Here is a 19,213-nt window from a genome sequence, read left to right as displayed (position 1 = left end):
TGCATTCCTTGAAAGCCAATCTGCTGCCCTTGTGGATCCTGCCGCCCGAGGCAGTTTCCTTACCTTGCCTCATGAGTGGGCTGGCGACATAGCATCAAGCTGTTGGAAGTCTAAAGGTTTCGTATCCAGCTGTTGCCCCTTTGTTGTGTGCAAAGACTTTGGATATATTTGAGGGGTGTGGGGTTTTTTTGTTTTGTTATGTTTTATTTTTAAGAAAAGGTTACCTCTATGTACTCTATTAAGGTAAAGGGACCCCTGACCGTTAGGTCCAGTCGTGGCCGACTCTGGGGTTGCGGTGCTCATCTCGCTTTATTGGCCGAAGGAGCCGGCGTCCAGCTTCCGGGTCATGTGGGCAGCATGACTAAGCCGCTTCTGGCGAACCAGAGCAGCGCACGGAAACGCCGTTTACCTTCCCGCTGGAGCGGTGCCTATTTATCTACTTGCACTTTGATGTGCTTTTGAACTGCTAGGTTGGCAGGAGCAGGGACTGAGCAACGGGAGCTCACCCCGTCGCAGGGATTCGAACTGCCGACCTTCTGATCGGCAAGTCCTAGGCTCTGTGGTTTAACCCACAGCGCCACCTGCGTCCCTTATGTACTCCAGTAGGAACCAGCAAAACCACCCCTTTTTCCCCTGTTAGTGGATGGCCCTGATGAAGCAGCAGCAATTGGATTCCACCCTATGGCACGTTTTTGGTTTTGCCTGCTGTAAAATACGGAAGGGGAATACAGTTTGAAACGGGAATCTAGTAAACAAAAAGGTTTTTTTTAATGATTTGTGTTTGGCAATGAGAGACTGCCACCAGGCTAATCCAGGAGCAGGAGAAAGAATACAAAAACCCACCTTCCAACATGAGGGTTTATACCAGGGGCGGAAAGATTTACCTCGCTTGGGCCGGTTCACTCCAGCGGGGAGCCCTCCGTGGGCCAGATCGCTCGGGCGCCTGTGATTTCAGGCGTCTGCGCAGATGCTATTTCTGGCGCTGCGGAAGCGAGTCCCCACACTGCGCCGGTTTAGCGCAGCGCGTGGGGACTCGCCGAGAGGGTGGCTTGGTTTGGGGGTGGCTCGTGGGCCGGTTAAACGACCCCTGTGGGCCACTTGAGGCCCATGGGCCTTAGGTTGCCAACCCCTGGTTTATACACATTTGCTGCCAGTCGTGAAGTTTGTGCTAATCGATTATGGGGGGAAAGGCAGCGTGACACGTGATGGTCTGAACAAGGCCCACCTTTTGATTTTCACTGAAGCGTTAGATTTATGTTAGTCTCCCATTGAAGTAGGCGCTCATAATCAAATTTGGGATAAGGCACATTATGGTTTGGTGTCCCCATCTTTTGCTTGGATGAAAACACAAGTCTAGAGCAGAACACCAAAAGGTATCTGGAGGAACACTGAAAATTTGTGGCACAGATTCAACGTACCACAAACAAATATCTGCCAGTGGGACATCTGTGGTGCGTTTTGCAGCCCACTTTCTGGGAGGGGAGGTGCCTGATAAGGGAGAAACGCTTTGGCATTTTCCCCTGAAAGGCTTGCTTTGTTTGCATGGGTGTAGCCAGGATTTATGTTGGGGGTGTCAGGCTTCATGTTAGGGGGGGACAGAACCTCAGTTAAGTATTGATTTACTTGAGTTTACAAAGCATTTCCTTGATAGATGCCCTTTAAGAAGATAGCAAATAAAACCAATTATGATATTAAGGGCCTGGCATAGGAAAAAGAAAACCTGTAACAAAATTGCGTGCAGACATTATAAACATTACAATTTAACAAATACTTTTAATATTTAATTTCTACTATTGCAGTAAAACACGTTTCCTCGGTGCCTGTTAGACAGCAACACATTATCTTGGTCCCGGTTGCGGCTTTGGAACTGCTGTTAGTTTTTGCATCCGTATTATATGACCTTTTTTCTGGAGCTCACCAAGCAAAGGCATTCTTGGGAGTTTTAATTTAAAGCATACAGCTATTAAATGTGTTCCAATTACCAAACGGTTTCTTCAGACTATTTTCTGCACTAACACACACACTGAAAATTCCCATTGTTGATTGGGACTTCTGAAACCAGGAAACCCTTCAATTTCTAAATGTCGCTGAGTAATTTTATAGAATCGGAATTCTTAGACCACAAGAGTCATCTAGTTCTGGGGTCAGCAACCTTTTTCAGCAGGGAGCCGGCCCACCGTCCCTCAGACCATGTGGGGGGGGGCCGGACTATATTTTGAAAAAAATGAACCAATTCCTGTACCCCACAAATAACCCAGAGATGCATTGTAACTAAAAGGACACATTCTACTCATGTAAAAACACGCTGATCTGTGGACCGGATTTAGAAGGCAATTGGGCTGCATCCGGCCCCCGGGCCTTAGCTTGCCTACCCCTGATCTACTCCAACCTACTATGCAAGGATCTTTTGCTCAAGGTGGAACCTGTGACCCTGTGGGGGGTGGGGTGGGGCTAATTTTTAATTCTGGGTTTTTAACCCCAGCCCCATATATCAGGCATGTCCAAAGTCCGTTTTGGGGGCCTAACTCAGCCCCGGTGGCAGTTTATTTCCTGGGGTAAAATCCAAAAAAAAACTTCCAACGACTTCAATCCTAATAAAAGCTCAACAACTTTGGGGTAAAATCATAAAAAAGCTCAACAACTTCAGTCGAAAAAAAGGTGAACAACTTTGGTTGGTTGGTCAGGGTCGGGGCCCTCACAGCCCTTCATCAAATCCGGCCCTCTTTGAAAAAAGTTTGGACACCGCTGCCATACAGTTATGAGGCAGAGGGGGGAGACTTGGATCCCATGTGGGGGGCATTTCGAATCAAGATTACAGCTCTAACCATTCTAAACCACTAGTTTGGTTTAGTTCAAAGATCTTTGGTCCAATTTGGTTTGACAGTTCCTGCGGCAGAGCAGATTTTGACCTATGCATTCTTCCCTGTAACCTTACAGCAAAGGGTTGGATAAATAAACTAATAATTGCTGGTGCGCAATAGCTTCGTGGCGATAGTAATTGGCGATAACACGATAATCCTTGATTGTGGAATTAATTAACACCTTGTGTTGGGCAGGAAACCACTGTCTGTATTCAGGCCATGGTGGGTAAGAGGCAACAGGGAGAAGAAAAATAAATTGGAGACGGGGGTATATCGGTCTCCTTGGTGCATGGATGTGGGCCTTTGTCTCTTTTTACGACGTGGGTGTGAGCTGCAAAAAAGTGTCGCTGAGGCATCTTCCGAACTGCTTTTGCAGCTGGTGTTGGAAGAATGAGGACATCTAGGCCCCGGAGCTCAGCTATTAATACATTCCAGTCTGACGGGAACAAAATGTCCTCACCTCCTGACCCATCTTCCTGTGCTGTGATTCGCCCAGGCAGGGAGAAGTTGCCAACTGCAGTCGTAAGCCGGTCCCTAAACTGGATATGTGGCATGTTATCCGCCAAGGTGAGCAAAAACGGCTAGGTGCCAGGCCGTGGGGCCGGGGAGGAGTTCAACGTGCTTTTTGAAGGAGCCAAGGGACTGGTTGGATAAGGAACTGAACTGCAGGGAAGTGGTATCATCCAGACAGAGCATTAGGGCAGGTGTCTAGATCTGGAGGGTACACGGGTGGCGCTGTGGGTTAAACCACAGAGCCTAGGACTTGCTGATCAGAAGGTTGGCGGTTCGAATCCCCGCGACGGGGTGAGCTCCCGTTGCTCGGTCCCTGCTCCTGCCCACCTAGCAGTTCGAAAGCACATCAAAGTGCAAGTAGATAAATAGGTACTGCTCTGGCGGGAAGGTAAACGGCGTTTCCGTGCGCTGCTCTGGTTCGCCAGAAGCGGCTTAGTCATGCTGGCCACATGACCCGGAAGCTGTACGCCGGCTCCCTCGGCCAATAAAGCGAGATGAGCGCCGCAACCCCAGAGTCATCCACAACTGGACCTAATGGTCAGGGGTCCCTTTACCCTTTACCTAGATCTGGAGAATGTGCAGGAGGGGCCCCAAATGCAACAGGACTGGATTTTGAAATAAACGAAACAATGCCCTATTACCTTCTAAAGCAGGAACCCCCAATCTCGGACCTCCAGATGTTTTGGGACTACAACTCCCATCATCCTTAGATAACAGGACCAGTGGTCAGGGATGATGGGAATTGTAGTCCCAGAACATCTGGAGGGTCGAATTTGGGGATGCCTGTTCTAAAGGGACCACTGAGGCCGGCATCTAAAATTACCCAACAGCACCTCTGGAGGAAGAACCCATAAAACAAAAAAGATCATTTGGGTCTTGGTGCTGTCTTCCCCACCTGCAACTGGATTTAATCTCCATTATCAGCCATCATTTCAGGGTCTTCGGTGCATCGTTAGAATTGTTCAAATGCCACTGCACAGCCAAAAGGGTTAGGAACTTCCCTTACACTTAAACATGGAAAATGTGAGAGTTGCACACATCTCCAGGCTGGGCAAACATTTGCTTGCGTACACATGCATGTCCACTCCTGTGTATATTCTGAAGCAAACCCTAACATGATGCACCACCAGTGTACTGGACTGTGAGTTTATGAGTTAATGAAGAAATGGGGTGAGGGACAGATTTTTTTTTTTTTAATAATTAAGCCTTCACTTTGACACCTTAAGAAAAATTGTGCAGTGACATTTCTGGAAATGAAAGATGTGTTCCGCTCCACGTTTGTCCTGGGCTGCACATTTAGGATTGACATCTGCCTCTCCTACCACCTGCTTGTTTCACAGATGTATGCCAGACAAGCTGTGGATGCTTCGAAGAGAGTGTTTATTGTGGTACCCTTCACACATGCAGGCTTCTTTCTAAGTGTCTGCACTTCGTGCATCAAAATGCAAGCCTTTCCCCCTATTTAATCCAGTAAATTTAAACCTATTTAAATTAAATTAAATTTAAATTTAAACCTATTTAAATTAAATTTAAATAAATTTAAATAAATTTAAATTTGATATATTTAAATTAAATAAATTTTAGTAAATTTAAACCTATTTAAACAGTAAATTATAACTAACCAAAACCTGTTGCAAATGCCTGATTTACAATCTCTCAGTGACCTTCAAAGCAAGCCCCGAAATGGAAGCATCACCTAGCCCAGGGGTCAGCAAACTTTTTCAGTAGGGGGCTGGTCCACTGTCCCTCAGAACTTGTGGGGGGCCGGACTATATGTTGCCATGATTATTACCTGCATTTTTGGCAAAAACCCTTATTAGGACCAACCCCAACGTTGCCCAAATGTGATTTTTTTTTGGGGGGGTGTTCCCTCATACACCCACACTGCTTCCTTTGTGTTTTATGCGTTGACAGTTATTATTTCTCTCGTAAGGTGGAGTGGGGGGCTGAGGCAAGCGCGCCATTCCTGTCAGCCCTAGAAAGTGTGCGCGCATGCGTGGGTGAAGGGAAAAGCCGTTGGCCACGCTCAAGCAAAAACTTTCTTTTCCCCGCGTGAGGGAAGACGAGGCGGAGGCGGCAGCTATTTACTTTTCCATGGCTCACACCATGTAGCTAACAAGCGGTCTCCCTAGCAGAGCGCATAACTGCTTTGGAGTGTATTATGTACTGAAGTCCTCACCCTGGGCCAAGAGGGGGATACTGTAGATAGTTCAGGTCCACATATGCAAATAAAGGATCTAAAGTGACATTCAGTGATTGGATAGTTACAAAAAGTTGTTACTGTTACATTGTACTGGAGCTCTAAATAAGCAGGCTGGCTGAACCCTTCAGTTCAGTTCTGTTCTGGCCTCTGAATAAACAAGAGCTGTTTGAAGAATCGCTGTTTCGTCTGATATGTTCACCCACAACTTAACAGAGTGCAGCCACCCAGGCGCTCCCCGCTTCCTATGGCGGGGAGCACCGCCATCACAGACACCAGCAGGTGTCCCTGCCGCCACAGCTGCCCTTCCTGAGGTCAGTCGCCGGCAGCTCCATGGTGGAAATCCAAACTGTGGTTCTTTTCCCCTCTTCCCCATCCTGGAAGAAAAGATTGCTGCGCGCATGCGCAAGGGATGGAGAAGGGGCTTGTCTCGAACAGCTGCTTCGACCCCCAAGCCTGGCTGAGTTGCAAAAACCATGGTGCACACACACTATACTGGCTGCCTGGATTCCCGGACCGTCCGCGGGCCGGATCTAGAAGGCAATTGGGCCTGATCTGGCCCGCGGCCCTTAGTTTGCCGACCCATGACCTAGTCACACATCTCCTGGAGCATCTTCCGAATTTCTGCTTGAAATGCAGCTGATAGAAGCACAGGGATCTCAAAAACAGTGACAAGCCTTCTCCACGCAGCAGGTTTCTTCAGATGCAAACCCCTCTGAATGGGGCTAAATCCCAATTGTATGAAGAGCCTTCATCCCGCCAGGCTTTCTAAGACCTGCCTTTTGCACAGGCTCCAGGGCAATTGAATGGAGCCTTCATCCCGCCAGGTTTTCTGGACCTGCTCTTTGCACAGGCTCCAGGGCAATGTGAAAATGGGTGCTGATGTGCAGCTTGGAAGGAACGGAGCGTAATGTTTTTGCTGTGCATGTGGCATCTTCTGCCAGAAACCTGCTGCTGCTGAATTCAGTGGAGCTCACTTCTGCGTAAACCTGTACAGGATTGCACTGGAAGAGCTGGAATTAAGGCCCCGTCTGCAACATATATTTAATGCAGCATCACCCTGTTTTAAATGGCCATGGCTTCCTCCAAAGAACCCTGGGAAACGTAGTTCATTGCGGGTGCTGAGAGTTAGTAGACCCCTATTCCTACAGAGGTTTAACAAATCAATCCCTCTTCCCAGGGGACTCTGGGAACTGTAGCTCTGGGAGGGGGGGCAGAGACTTCTCCTGACAACCTTTAGCACCCTTAGCAAACTACAGTTCTCGGGGTTGCTAAGCCATGGCTGTTCAAAGTGGTATAATGAAATTGCTTTAAATGTAGAGCACTGTCACAAGATGTACCTACCATACATTTAAAAGGAAAAAAACCCTCCCAAGAATTGGGGGAACTGTAGTTTGTTAAGGTTGCTGGAGAAGAATTGTAGCCATGCGAGGGGGCAAAGTGCAGGATTCTTTTTTTATCATTATTTGGGGGGGGAATAATACTTTAAATGCATGGTAGGCATGTAGCTGCCAGCAAGAATCAACCCATATATTTTTTTTTATTGGAATACCAATAATACAGGTAATAATAATGATATATACAACAGGTCCTAATAACCTTTGGCTTGAGAAGTTTTTATTATACTCCAATATGGCTACCTTCAATATATATATTGAATATATACACACACACACACACACACACACACACGTAGTTCAAAATATACAGTATAAGAAAAGGGCGTTTTAAATCTCCTCATAAAACTGGCAAAGCCGCCTCAGCATTTTTTGACCCGCCCCCTTCCCTCCAACGGCTTTCCATTGAAGCCCCGCCCCTCGCCCCGCCCCTCATCCCTTGCACATTGTAAACAAGCACAGCAGCGGCGTCCCCGTGAGCCTCCTCTGCACGTGTACACGCTCTCGCGAAAGGCTGGCTGCCGGAGACCCAATAGGGAGCGCGCCCCGCCAGCGCAGCCAATGGGATCGCGCCCGGGGCGCGCCCAGAGCACGCGGACGCTTGCATGCTGCCGCCGAGCGAACCAATCAGAGGCGGGAGGGGGCGGGGAGGCGAGGAGCGGCGAGGCCGGGGGAGGCGCGTCATGGCCCCGCTGTCACGCGGGCCTGTGCATGCTGCGGCGCCGTCTGGCCAATGAGGCGCCGCGCGCAGCGGCGGGGCCGGGGAGGAGAGGCCAATGCGGGGCGGGCGGTGGGCGGGGAGAGCGGCGGCGGCGGCGGCCATTGGACGCAGCGGGTGGGGGGGCGTGGCAGGCTCACGCGGACCGGTGCATGGTGCTGAGGGACGCGCGCCCTTGGCAAGGCTCAGTTGGCAGAAGCCTTTAGACGGGACGGTGGGTCTGTGCGCTTGAGGTGAGTGAATGAGGGGCCCGGGGCGCAGTCTTAAGGGTGGGCAGTCGGCGCCTGTGTGGGAAATAATATTATTGTAATAACAATTATGACAGTAAAAATTATAATGTTGGTGGTGGGTGTTGGGGGCAGAGAAGGGGAGCGGGAGGGGGAAAGGGGCGGTTGTGGAGGGCTGAGGGGGGAAGGAATTCGGCTGGCTGGCTAGGAGTCCCTCTGGGCTACACTGAGTGAGATAAGGGACTGACTAAACTTAACGTATATTTTTTTAAAAATACAAAAATCAGCCTCGGGATGAGGGGCTGATAAGGGAAGGGGTGTCCAGCGGGATGGTTAATGGAAGAAGGGGGAAAGGAGAGAGGGCTGGGAATTAAGGGGAGGGGTCTTTGAGGGGATTTCGAGAGCGGGGGTTTGTCGCCCTCGTTAAAAACTCCTGTGAATCAATATTACGAGGTTGAGGTTTTCTTTTGGGTGGGTGGGGTTTTGAGGAGAGGGTTTTAGGTATCGAGAGGGGAGGGGTGAAGAGGATGAAAAGACAGGAGGTTTGGGAGGGAGGGAGACTGGAGGGGGTTAGGATTGAAGGTGGGTCGGGTTGTTGAAGGAGTGGGGTGTAGGGATGGAGGGGCGAGGGTTGGTGGGTGGGGAAAGAGCTTTGGGGAAGCAATGCCACATCGGGAGTTGGGGAGGGCGAGAGTGGCAGAGGGAGGAGCGGAAAGGAGGTGGGAGGGAAGCTGGAGGTTTAGGATTATGGGGAGAGGGAGAAGTGGGGTGGGAAGGGAAACAGGGAGGGACAGAGGAAGACCTTGGATGGGGATGGGACATGAGGAGCAAAAGAAAGGGGGAAGCAAATAAAACGAGTGTGAATAAAAAACCAGAAGGGTGAATTGAACCAGATGATCCAATTACAGTATAGGATGGGGCCTGGGCAGGGATTTAAAGGGGGGATTTATGTGGGTCAGCAACTTGACCTGACCACTGATGTTGAGACACAGCTGGGGACCCAAGTTGGAGAAACACTGGAAACTTCTCTAACCTGACACTAGCTAGATGTTGTGGACTACAACTACCATCAGCCCCAGCGTCATATAGCTGGGCTGATGGGAACTGTAGTCCAAAACATCTAGAGGACACTGAGTTCGGGAAGGCTGACAGAGAGTTGGGAAAGAGGTGATTGTGGGCGTGTACTGAACAAATCTTTGTGGGGAGGGCTAGTAGTCATAGAATCATAGAGTTGTAGAGCTGGAAGGGACCCCGAGGATCATCTAGTCCAGCCCACTGCGGTGCAGGAATATGAAATGTGTTTTTTTTATATAACTCTGGCTTCAACAGATTTAGTGACTAATTACAGCTAATTCCCGGTTGTAAATGTGTACTTCTTGAGCTGGTGTCCGTGAAGTGATTCTCTGTTATTTCAGTCTGAACAAATTTGTTTTATTTTATTAACTTGTGTTCAATAAATATATCCTCGTTTACTTTGTTTTACACTTCTGGTGACTTATATGAGAGAGAGAAAGAGATTGAATTGCGGGGAGGGTATTGGTTTGAGGAAACAGTTGACTCCAGCAAAACACTCAGTGGGAGCCATAAAAAGGTGTTCAGCACTGAAATAAAGAAACAAGGAAGTATTTGGCAAGAGAGTTCAATGGCAAGATAAATAGGCATACGTGAACAGAGTGTCACGGGTAGTAGTTGTTGGAAGCTTGCCTTTTGCGAGATGATGAGAGGAACACTTTCGGGTACTGGGAGATGGATCTGAAGTAGAGAGTGGGAGACTCTCAGGGTGGGAAATGGGTGGGGTTTTGCAGAACAAAAGTTAGGAAGAAGTCTTTGGCTAGGAATGGCTTGCCATGAAGCTTGAGGTGATGCAATGAAATAAGGGCGGAACAGGAAGATGCCAAGTTGCGCAGGAACATGGCACTGAGATGGGAACATAGTTATGCCAGAGCACTTAGGTGTATCACAGTCCGGTTGTGAATACACGGCGCTTGGGCTTTCCTGTATTAGTGAAAGGACATGAAGTCCTATGAGGCGTGTGTAAAAACTGAAGCAGCCTTTGTGATGACGTTTCTGCTGCTTTGCGAGATCTCGTAGAAGTATCAGTAGCTTTTCCACCTTGGCCACTGTGTTTGGCTTAGCACGGAAGTCTTGAGAAGTCCCTCTTCCGTCTCTCCAAAATGTTGAAAAAGCTCTGAGCTGCTGACGTGCCAGATATTGTAATCCTAACTGCTTTTCCTTTGAGCGAGTGGTCTGTTGAGTCAATTTTTCTTCTGAATACCCTGAAAAATAGCATTATCTGGAAGTGGGCAGGCAGACGTGCCTGCATGCGTCTTTTGTAAGAACTCTGTGATTAGATAACGCTGCCAGCGCCAACCAATACCCAGTACGATACAGTTCCTCGGCGGCAGTTATGTAATAAGTGCTGAGATGAAGGCGGACCTTGCAGAGAGCTGCCGGCTGCTTGGGGTTTTGTGTTCATGTAATATTCCTTGGGAGGGTGAATCATTATATCATCAAGCTTCACCTGTCTTGCTGTACAGTACTAAGGTTGTCCAACTGAGCACGATCCCTGGGGTGCAGGAGGTGGCTGAATATGTAGTGAAAAATTTGTCACATGCACATGCAATGAGCTACCAGTTCTATTAAATACAGTAGTTTTCCTGTTTAGCAGATGTAACTAGTATGCATTTGCATGTAAAATTAAATAAACAATATTCTTGGCAAAAGTAAAATTCAGAGCACAGAGGTCTACAGGGGGGAAGCACAGCTCAGCCTGATTACAGAGGAAGTAAGCAGCAAGACAGATCTAACTGTTCGGTAGCCAAAAGCCCACCAGTGAGGGATCTTTAGATTTAACTAAATTTTAAGATCTTCACTACTTTGCCAAATCCAGCAGTCGGAGACCCATGCATTGCTTTATATTGCTGGATATTTATGTCTTCTCCTTACATCCCACTTTCACGTGGGGTCCTCCCAGGAACTGATCAGGTCCGTACCTGCATAGCCTCCAGCATGGCTGCTGTCTCTGATTCTCCCAGACCTTTCAGTGAGCCCCAAGTCCCCAATGCTTTTTCTTGCTCTGCAGTTCAGAGAGAGCTGTAGGTGGTGAGCAAATAAGAGCTGAGACTTTCTTCTGGGAATATTCCTCATGCTCAGATCTTCTGGAAGTGAAAATTGGGCAGGAGCTGGTTTGTGGCTCTTGCTTGATGAAACCTTCAACCAATTTGAGGAGAGGAGATGTCTGAACTTCCAGCTACCCTCAGAACATTCTTCACTGTGGATTTCCTCCCCTCCCATGTTTTTTTAGTTGGTTTCTTTGAAGTATTGAGATATTGCCGTTCACTAGCAGAGCATTGGGGTTTTATGATTTGACTTTGAGGTCGAAAAATAACAAATCATCCAACAAAAGAGAGAATAACCCCCGTCCATAAATCCTTTAGAAGAGACTGCTGCACTGCAGGGCTCCTTCCGTCCCTTTCTCCTGCTGCTGCGTGGCAGAGGCTTGATTGTTGGTGTTCTGCAGCTTCTTTCTCCTCTGAAGCAGTCAAGGCACTTCAGTGGAAGAAGGCAGAGGATTTAAATCCCTCCTCCAAAGAGCTGGTGGGAAGTGCTTTCTGCCGGAGCAGGATGGTGTCTCTGAATGCTATTTCTGCTTCCCCTCTATTCCCCTCTACATTTTGCTTAAAAGGATGATTGTTTGAGGCTGATGTTTTCTTCCTTTCTGACATACCCTTTTGCAGTCAGTCTCATCCACCCCTTCATCTTTTTAAACACCTTTTTAAAACGAAGTTGATTAAGAAAACACACACATACATCCCATCATTATTCTGAAAGTGTCCTGAGCTTCTTGCTGCTTCCACACTAAGAGCTGTATTTATCTCTCAAATAACTGCCCCCCCAAAGATAATACCCAGGAATGTGAGATTCCTTCATCATCAGATGACCCAGAAAATGAGTCAGATGGTGTGGTGAGGTCTGGCAAGTGCTGCTTTATGTGGCGTGCTGCTGGGACAGGCAAAATGTGCCACCAAAAGGGAACAGCTGAAGTGGAGCTTAACTCTTGACGGAGGGGAGCGGGCTCCAAAGAGCAAAGCGCAGCGGCCGGATTACTGTGAGAACATCCGAGTGCCAGGCATCCCAGCAGGTCAAGGTCCCTTTTGCAGAAACGATTATAATCAGCAGCCACTAACCCCAGATTTAAACGTCAGCTGTGTTCCGAAAGAAGGAACGGCAAACATCCTGGCCTGAAAACAGCTTTGGTAGCTTCACAGGTTCCTGCAGGCGATGGTTCCTTCCAAGAAGTTGACCCAGTTGGAGTTCCTTGATTCTCTCAGTACTGTTTAAAAGTTAGGCTGGAGCAGGGAACTGGAAGGGACTTCATCCAGATGAGACTGCCCAGTGAGTGAAACTCCAAAGGGCATCTTCATAAGCCATCCAAAACAAGTATGAACGCCAGGAGCTGGGCACGGGGGACAGTATATCCATTGACAAAGTTAAATAGCTGGTAGCAAAAGCCAAACTTGCTCTGCTTTCGCCGCTGCAGACTTCAGACTTCATTTGGGACAGCTAGCGTTGAGCCAGTCAAAGAGTCCCGTGTGGTGAGAAAAGCTCTGCTGGTGGCCAGAAACAGCATCAGAGAAACAGACGGTTCTTTGGGTGGGTGGGATTACATATATTCCTGCTGACTTCAGAGGTTTGTAGTTGGAGCTGGTAGAATCACAGAAAACCCCTCCCTCGCCTCCCCCCACTTCAGCAGCGGGTGTACAGTAGGGGAAAGGCTATTGGGGAAGGTTGGGTGTGGAGCAGCAATGACTGCTCCTGGGCGTGAGTTCTTGGGCGGGGCTTCCAATCTCGGAGTGTTGATCCACGTGCAGGCTGTGATTTCCCAGCATCTCCCACTTCCCCAGCTGAAGCTCTGCCCCAGTTTTGCTGAGCTGTTCTGGGACACAGACTCTGTACATTTGGGCGAGGCACTCATGTAGAAACAGGCTGTCTGCTGCTAGGCACACGGGCTTTGGAGAGGCTGGGTGCATCCAGCAGGGGGCGGCATATTCCCAAAACTGGAGAAACAAGAAGCGCAACAAATTGGGTGGACGGTTCTGTTTTGGAGTCTTAACTGTTGGACGTCCAGTGGTATAAAAAGAGGAAGGGTGATCATAAGACTGGTTGCTCCTGCAGTGTGACATAATAGATTGTGTCCAGCTGAGTTCTCCTCAGAATAGACCCAGTGAAATAAATGGATCTAAGTTAGTCATGTCATATACTTTTGAGGATGACTAATATTAGACCCCATGCTTTTATTCTTTAATTGTTTCTCAAAATTTGGTCTCCGGTTGTTATTGGAATACAGCTTCCATAATCCGTGACCGCTGGTCCTGCTAGTTAGGGATGATGGGAGTTGCAGTCCAACAAAAGCTGGAGACCAAAGTTTGAGAAATGTCCAGAATTTAATGTGGCATTTGGATTGGTTGCCCCACGGAGTAAAGCTCCTCTGTCTGCTGCTCAGTGATGCATTGTGGATACAGATACCCCTTTGGAAATTGGAGTGGGTGAAGAGATGATATTCTGTCCCCCCCAAATCTATCCAGACAGGGTGCAATTAATTCTGGGGTGCCCATCTGTGCAGGCAAAGCCCCTGCCAGTTTCCTTGGCGTCTGTGACTCATAGGAAATGTTTTGCTCCTTGCACCGTCACTGCTTTCATTATATCGCTCCTCTTTGTTTGGAGACGAAATTAACATGTTGCTGCAGGCGGCGTCAGGGAGGAGCTGTCAGTTCCTTGAACTTGTAGAGTGAGCCAAAAGAACACAATGTTCCCTCCTGCCTTTTATAGGCTGCCGCCTCTGCTCTGGAAATTCGCTGTGTGGAAATAACCCTTGGCTATGCGGCAAGGGGGAGGAGCTTCTGTGAGATGGCTCCTCCCCCTCGCAGCAGCTGCTCTTTCCAGCTGCCTTGTGAGCTTGGCTGGGGAGTGTTACATAAGAGCTTTGAATGAGAGAGGAGCGGCATGATGGCCGACCATCAGGCTGGATCAGATGACCTGGTTATGGGAAGAATTTGGCCCACACTTGCTGGAAGGCAGTTCCGCTTGCTCTTATTACAGCTGACAGCCTGCCAGGCTGAAAGGGCAGAGTCAGAGAGAGCTGTGAGAGGGAGCAAAGCAGAATTGCAGCCTTGGATGTGAGAAGGGACCAGCCGACTTTCCCTTTGCAGTAGCCCCAGGACCTCTCAGCATGCTGTGTTTTTAGTTGAAGATCTGCAAGCTGCAGTTTCTACCTCCCATGCTTCACTCTTGAGGGGAAGTTTGACTTAAATATGTTGACCAGGAGTAAAGATTCCTTTGTTCAGGTATCCTTATAGCTGATGTTTTGGGGAGCTCAGGACCAGGACTTGTGGTCCTTTGGCCACATGTTCCTGAGACAGGGAAGAGGGGAAGGGGCAAGTGTGGGGAAATCCTGGGGCAAGGGTCACGAGCTTGAGGAAGGCTACGTTAATCAGGGTTACTGTATCTGCTGTCCTGTTTAAGCATTATTGCAGCATGTATGCAATAGTTCCCTCTAGTGGCAGTTAAATGATTAACCACAACATGCATCCCACTACACTTCAAAGTTGCTCAATTAGTGCCAATGCATATTTTATAGGGAACTCAATGGCTATATTATTGACACTGTAAAACAAAGACATATCTGCATAATTAGTCAAGGCAGCCTTTCAAATAGGTCAACACAAGTTACTAGCCAACACAATTTTCTGTTAGCCCATCTCTCAAAACTTCCCTGTGTGAGTAAGTTTGTGTGCTGAAATGGGGTGAAAGGCACTTTCCTTATCTGGGCTCCCAGAAGGACTTCATATTTAAACTCCGGTTTACCTGTATCTGTAAAGGGAAGAAAAGTCCACTATCCCTTCCACTCTCCACCTCAGCCTTCATTTGACTCATTCAGGAGCCAAGCCATTCTGTCCCTACACTGCACTTGCACTTTTGTTTCAAGTGGGCTCATGTGTGGTAATCATTATACAGCAGTCATTTCCTCCCTGTTCCGTTCAGTGGTTTGCTGAATCAGTCTCTCTTGTCCCTCTTACAGGCAGCTGCATTAAAGGGCTTCCTAATTCTGAATAGCTTTTCCCTGATTGCAGCTGAGCACAGGCTTTTTCCTATACTTCCCGGTGGTTTTTTTTTTTAACCCCAGCCAACTCTCCTGGATATTTGGGGCATGTGTTACTGGCTGCAATAGAGCAAAAAGTCAGAAGTCTGACTTCTCTTCATCCTCTCTGGCTCCCAACCAGTCTGTTGGAAGCTTATTTTATTACCCATGTTTTCCATCCTCTTTGACATATAGAGCATGTGAGCACTGTGAAACTGAGGAGTGGTTTTATCTCCATTTATGTTTTTTCAATGCTGGATTTCTCTCTCTACCTGATGAAGAGTTCTGTAAAATCTGAAACACCGCAGCAAAGGACAGAAATGTCTACCTTTTAAAACTTTTTATTTGGAAGTACATTTTCTCCTAAATGATTTCAAGCTTCAGTGGGCTTATTATGGAGCAGAAATGCAATTTCCCCCAGAATAGCCCTAGGGATAAAAAAAAAAATTCACTAAATTTATATCCTGCCCTTCCTCCCAAAGGGGCCCAGTCTGGCAAACAACAAGCGTTAAAACAACAAAGCATTAAAATCATCTTTAAAATCCCCACCTTGGCAGATTTTGCAGAGTACGTTTCCTCTGGTCAGTCTAGTTCCCCTCTTCAGCAGTTGGTAATGCCTTCCTTTGAATGAGTGGCTACGCAGGAGGGCTCTCCGTCCACCCAGTAAGAAAGAGGTCAGCGAGAGGCCCAGGGCACTCGTGGGTGCGCATTAGAGGACCAATGGAGAGTGCAATTACCGCTGGTGCTTTGTGGCTTCGGGCGTAAGGAATGAGAGAATAGAGAGAGGGAGCCATTAGGGGGTCCCACTGTTCAGGATTACAAAAGGCGGCTACAATGCCAGGCAGAGGTCCTTTGTTCGGAGACCATAACGCTGATGCTTGTGTGTGTCTGTGCCTTTGTATCCGGAGGGGGAAACGGGCCAGCAGAGGCCTGCTTTGCTCCCTTCCTGACCATGTGTCGACGCAAGAATGGATAATTCAGGCTAAACAAAGGCGAGTGGAAAATTACATCCGCTGAGCCTTTATCTCCCTGGCTGCAGCGGGAGACCTGTGGGGTGATGGTGTGTGTTTTACGGTGCCTCGGTTGAAGCTTTCAGGCTAAAGACGCTGGAAAAATTAAAGAGACCTCTTTAGAGTGCTAGCAGGAACAGACATATATGACGTTTAGAGAAGCTCTTATTGAATGGCTAACATTGTGTATGCTGATGTCACACCCACTGGTGTTCCATGTGTTCATGCCCACCAATTTTCTGTATGGAAGAGAGCCCAGGCACTGAGTCTCTCTAGGGCAGGCTTTGCCAACCTGGTGCCCTCATTGGCAAAGGCTTCCGTGGGGCAATAAAACAGCTGTCAGTGATCCAGGAGCACTGCACTGGGCCAGAGCTCTGTGTAGGAACGGCACATGTTGAGCCTATGTGTCTACAGGTTGCCCCTGTTGTTTCCAGTGTGGGGTAGGGGGAGTTCCACACCTGCACAAACAGAGCACAAACTTCAAAAACAAACAAACTTACCGTTTTCATTCAATAGCAACATTTTAGGGCTTTAGCTGGCAACTGTGTTGCATGTAGTTAAGTGCATGTTTTTGTTTGTTGTTTTGTTATGTGATATTTGTTATAATTGTTGAAAACTTTATATATATTTTTTTAAAAAGAAGAGACAAAAGCATTTTGGTTTATGCTTCTCCCCATATCTTAACCCAAGCAAATCACTTATATAGGGTGGGGGTGGGGGTGGGAGTGGGGACGGGGGTGGGGACCCTCCCCCCAGCCCATGAATAGTTCAAGCCCCTCTGAATTTTAGCTTTCAGTTTTGAATAGTCTTTAGCAACTTTACTGCAGGGATGATTCTGGCAAAAAGTTCATTAAGCACTTAAACTGCCTCCACCTTCCTGGCCAGTGAATGCAAAAGCTGCAGGACAACTGAGAAAGTACCAAGTCCCCATTTTTACTTTTTTGCAATAATATATTTATTGATTAGGCTACCTGCATTTATTTTCTGGGCATTCTGCAACAATTCTTTGCACCCCTTGAGTCCTCCCACTGCAACTTGTTTCTGGCTGCTAACGTCCTCTTGCAGCGCCCTTTTAATACCCAAACCTTGTAGGCGCAGCACTAAGACAAGCACATTCAGGCAGCTCTCCCGGGTGGCATAACAAATTACGCAAAATAAACTATTACATAACGTATAAATCAAGGCATCAGCATACAGTACAGGAACATGAGCAGGAGACACCCTGTCCAGAAATATTTGAGAACAGAAAAAATTATCATAAAGGTTTTTTAAAGCAACTTTTTAGACACAGAAATTATTACGCTAGTTGCTTTCCATTGTTGGCAAAAAGGATGTGAGATTGTTTCGTGAGAGTTTTCAGGGCAGCAAGGGGCAGAGTTATGTCAAGCTTGGATATAGCTGCTCTCCTTGCTTGCTCGCGGTGAAGAAGAATCTGCTCCAGGTGACTAGGTATGGCAGATTGTGTTCTTTTAAATTTTTGCTCATAACAGCTGTAAATAAGCAGGCTTATTTGTGGGTGAGCAGGCTAGTAAATCTAGTAACATTGGTTGAATGTTCAGTGGTACTTACCGAATTTTCTGCCCGCCAGAGAGCTATGGGAGGCATAGGAGCCACAACAGCCCATTTCAAGTTTCAGGGAGCAAGGGGTGCATTTTAAGCTGTACAGTACTACGAATCCTTGGTTGAGAGGCAAAACAAGAGGCATATTGGAGATGAGGGGGGAGGAGGAAGAGGGACCTGGCAGCCTTTCTGTTTTGCATGTTATCTGCTAAGAAAATACTGATCCCTCTGGCAGCTGGCAGGCTGCCTGGGGCAGAAAAAGGCATCCCAGAAAGTAAGGAAGCGTGATGGCCAGATAATACGGCCAGAGTCAATATTTTATGTGCCCCATGCTGGCTTCTAGCAGTTGTGCCCAGCACCTCACTGCACCAGGTGTTTGTGCTACTAAACTGAAAGGCAATAATATTTGTTGTGATGAACTATGAGGTTCTGTTTTATTTTCTTTCTTATTTGAGTTTTTTAAAAAATAATGTTTTATTTGCACATTTAACAAATGGGAAAGGGAAAAGAGGGTTATAAATAAAATAAAATTTAGAAAAGGAATATTTGCTGTTTGAATTGTGAATGTAATCCTTCTGCCCCATCATGTGAGTTTTGTGTTTCCTTCCAATTCCACAAAAATCGGAACACCCTTTGAATATTGAAAGTCCAGGTGAAACAACTTGGCACTGAGCATCACCTGGGCACGGAAATGTAATGTTGCCCACTCAGCACTCTGTAAGTGAAGGGAGAGGCCTCAGGGCTGGGTCCATCTGGCCCTTAGCCCTATCTTTCTGGCCCTCAGTACTCTTCCCAGGCCACACCCAGTGATACCATAGCTAGTGGCTTGGGGCGGCTCATGCGCCCTGCACATGCGTGCTGCGCATGGGGGGATGAGACACCTGCAGGGGCCTGGCGAGGTGCTGCAGGATGAGACAGGGCATGCCAGAATCCCAGTGCCTGAGCCCCGTTGCACTCTGGCGTCCTGCAGGCCCGCATTGCTTTTTTTTAGCCGTGTGGCGCCTGAGGGGGAAGCTACGGGCAGAAGCAAGCCCCATGCTGCCCTTTCAGGCATTGTGGAGCCTGGAGGTGCCCGAGCCATTGCATCACCCCCAGGAGAGATGTGGGGCCCAGTACCCCCCCCCCGCTGCACCTCTGGCCACACCTCTCCTCAGTACCCTCATTGAATGCTTTGGCTTGGCTGAAACGGTCTTTGAGCCTTTCCCTTGCCTGGGTGGAAAGTTATGTGCATGATTGTGCACGACAAACTTTATGTGGCTGCAACGTAGCCTGCTGCACAAAAGGTGCGAGAGCCACACTTCATTTCTCATGCTTTTTTTTTTTTTTTAACCTGTGGCTCCGCCCGCCATGGGGGCTCCAAAACAAAAAGGGGAACAGCAATGGAAAAGCAGGCACAGAATAGGCCCGGAGCTTGGTGCCAGCATGACAACGAAGAGCTGATTCAGGAAGTGCTATTGAGTGCTTTAATTTGTGTGCATGGCTCTAAATAGCAACCGACCCGCATGGTAGCTGAGCGCCTTCAAATAGACTCTTCATGCTGGGGCTGAGCATCCGTCTTCCGGCCCTTCCTGGCATTTATTTGCGCTCTA

The sequence above is a fragment of the Podarcis raffonei genome, chromosome 13 (assembly GCF_027172205.1).
Source record: "Podarcis raffonei isolate rPodRaf1 chromosome 13, rPodRaf1.pri, whole genome shotgun sequence".
Classification (NCBI taxonomy): domain Eukaryota; kingdom Metazoa; phylum Chordata; class Lepidosauria; order Squamata; family Lacertidae; genus Podarcis; species Podarcis raffonei.
This window is presented reverse-complemented; position numbering follows the sequence as displayed.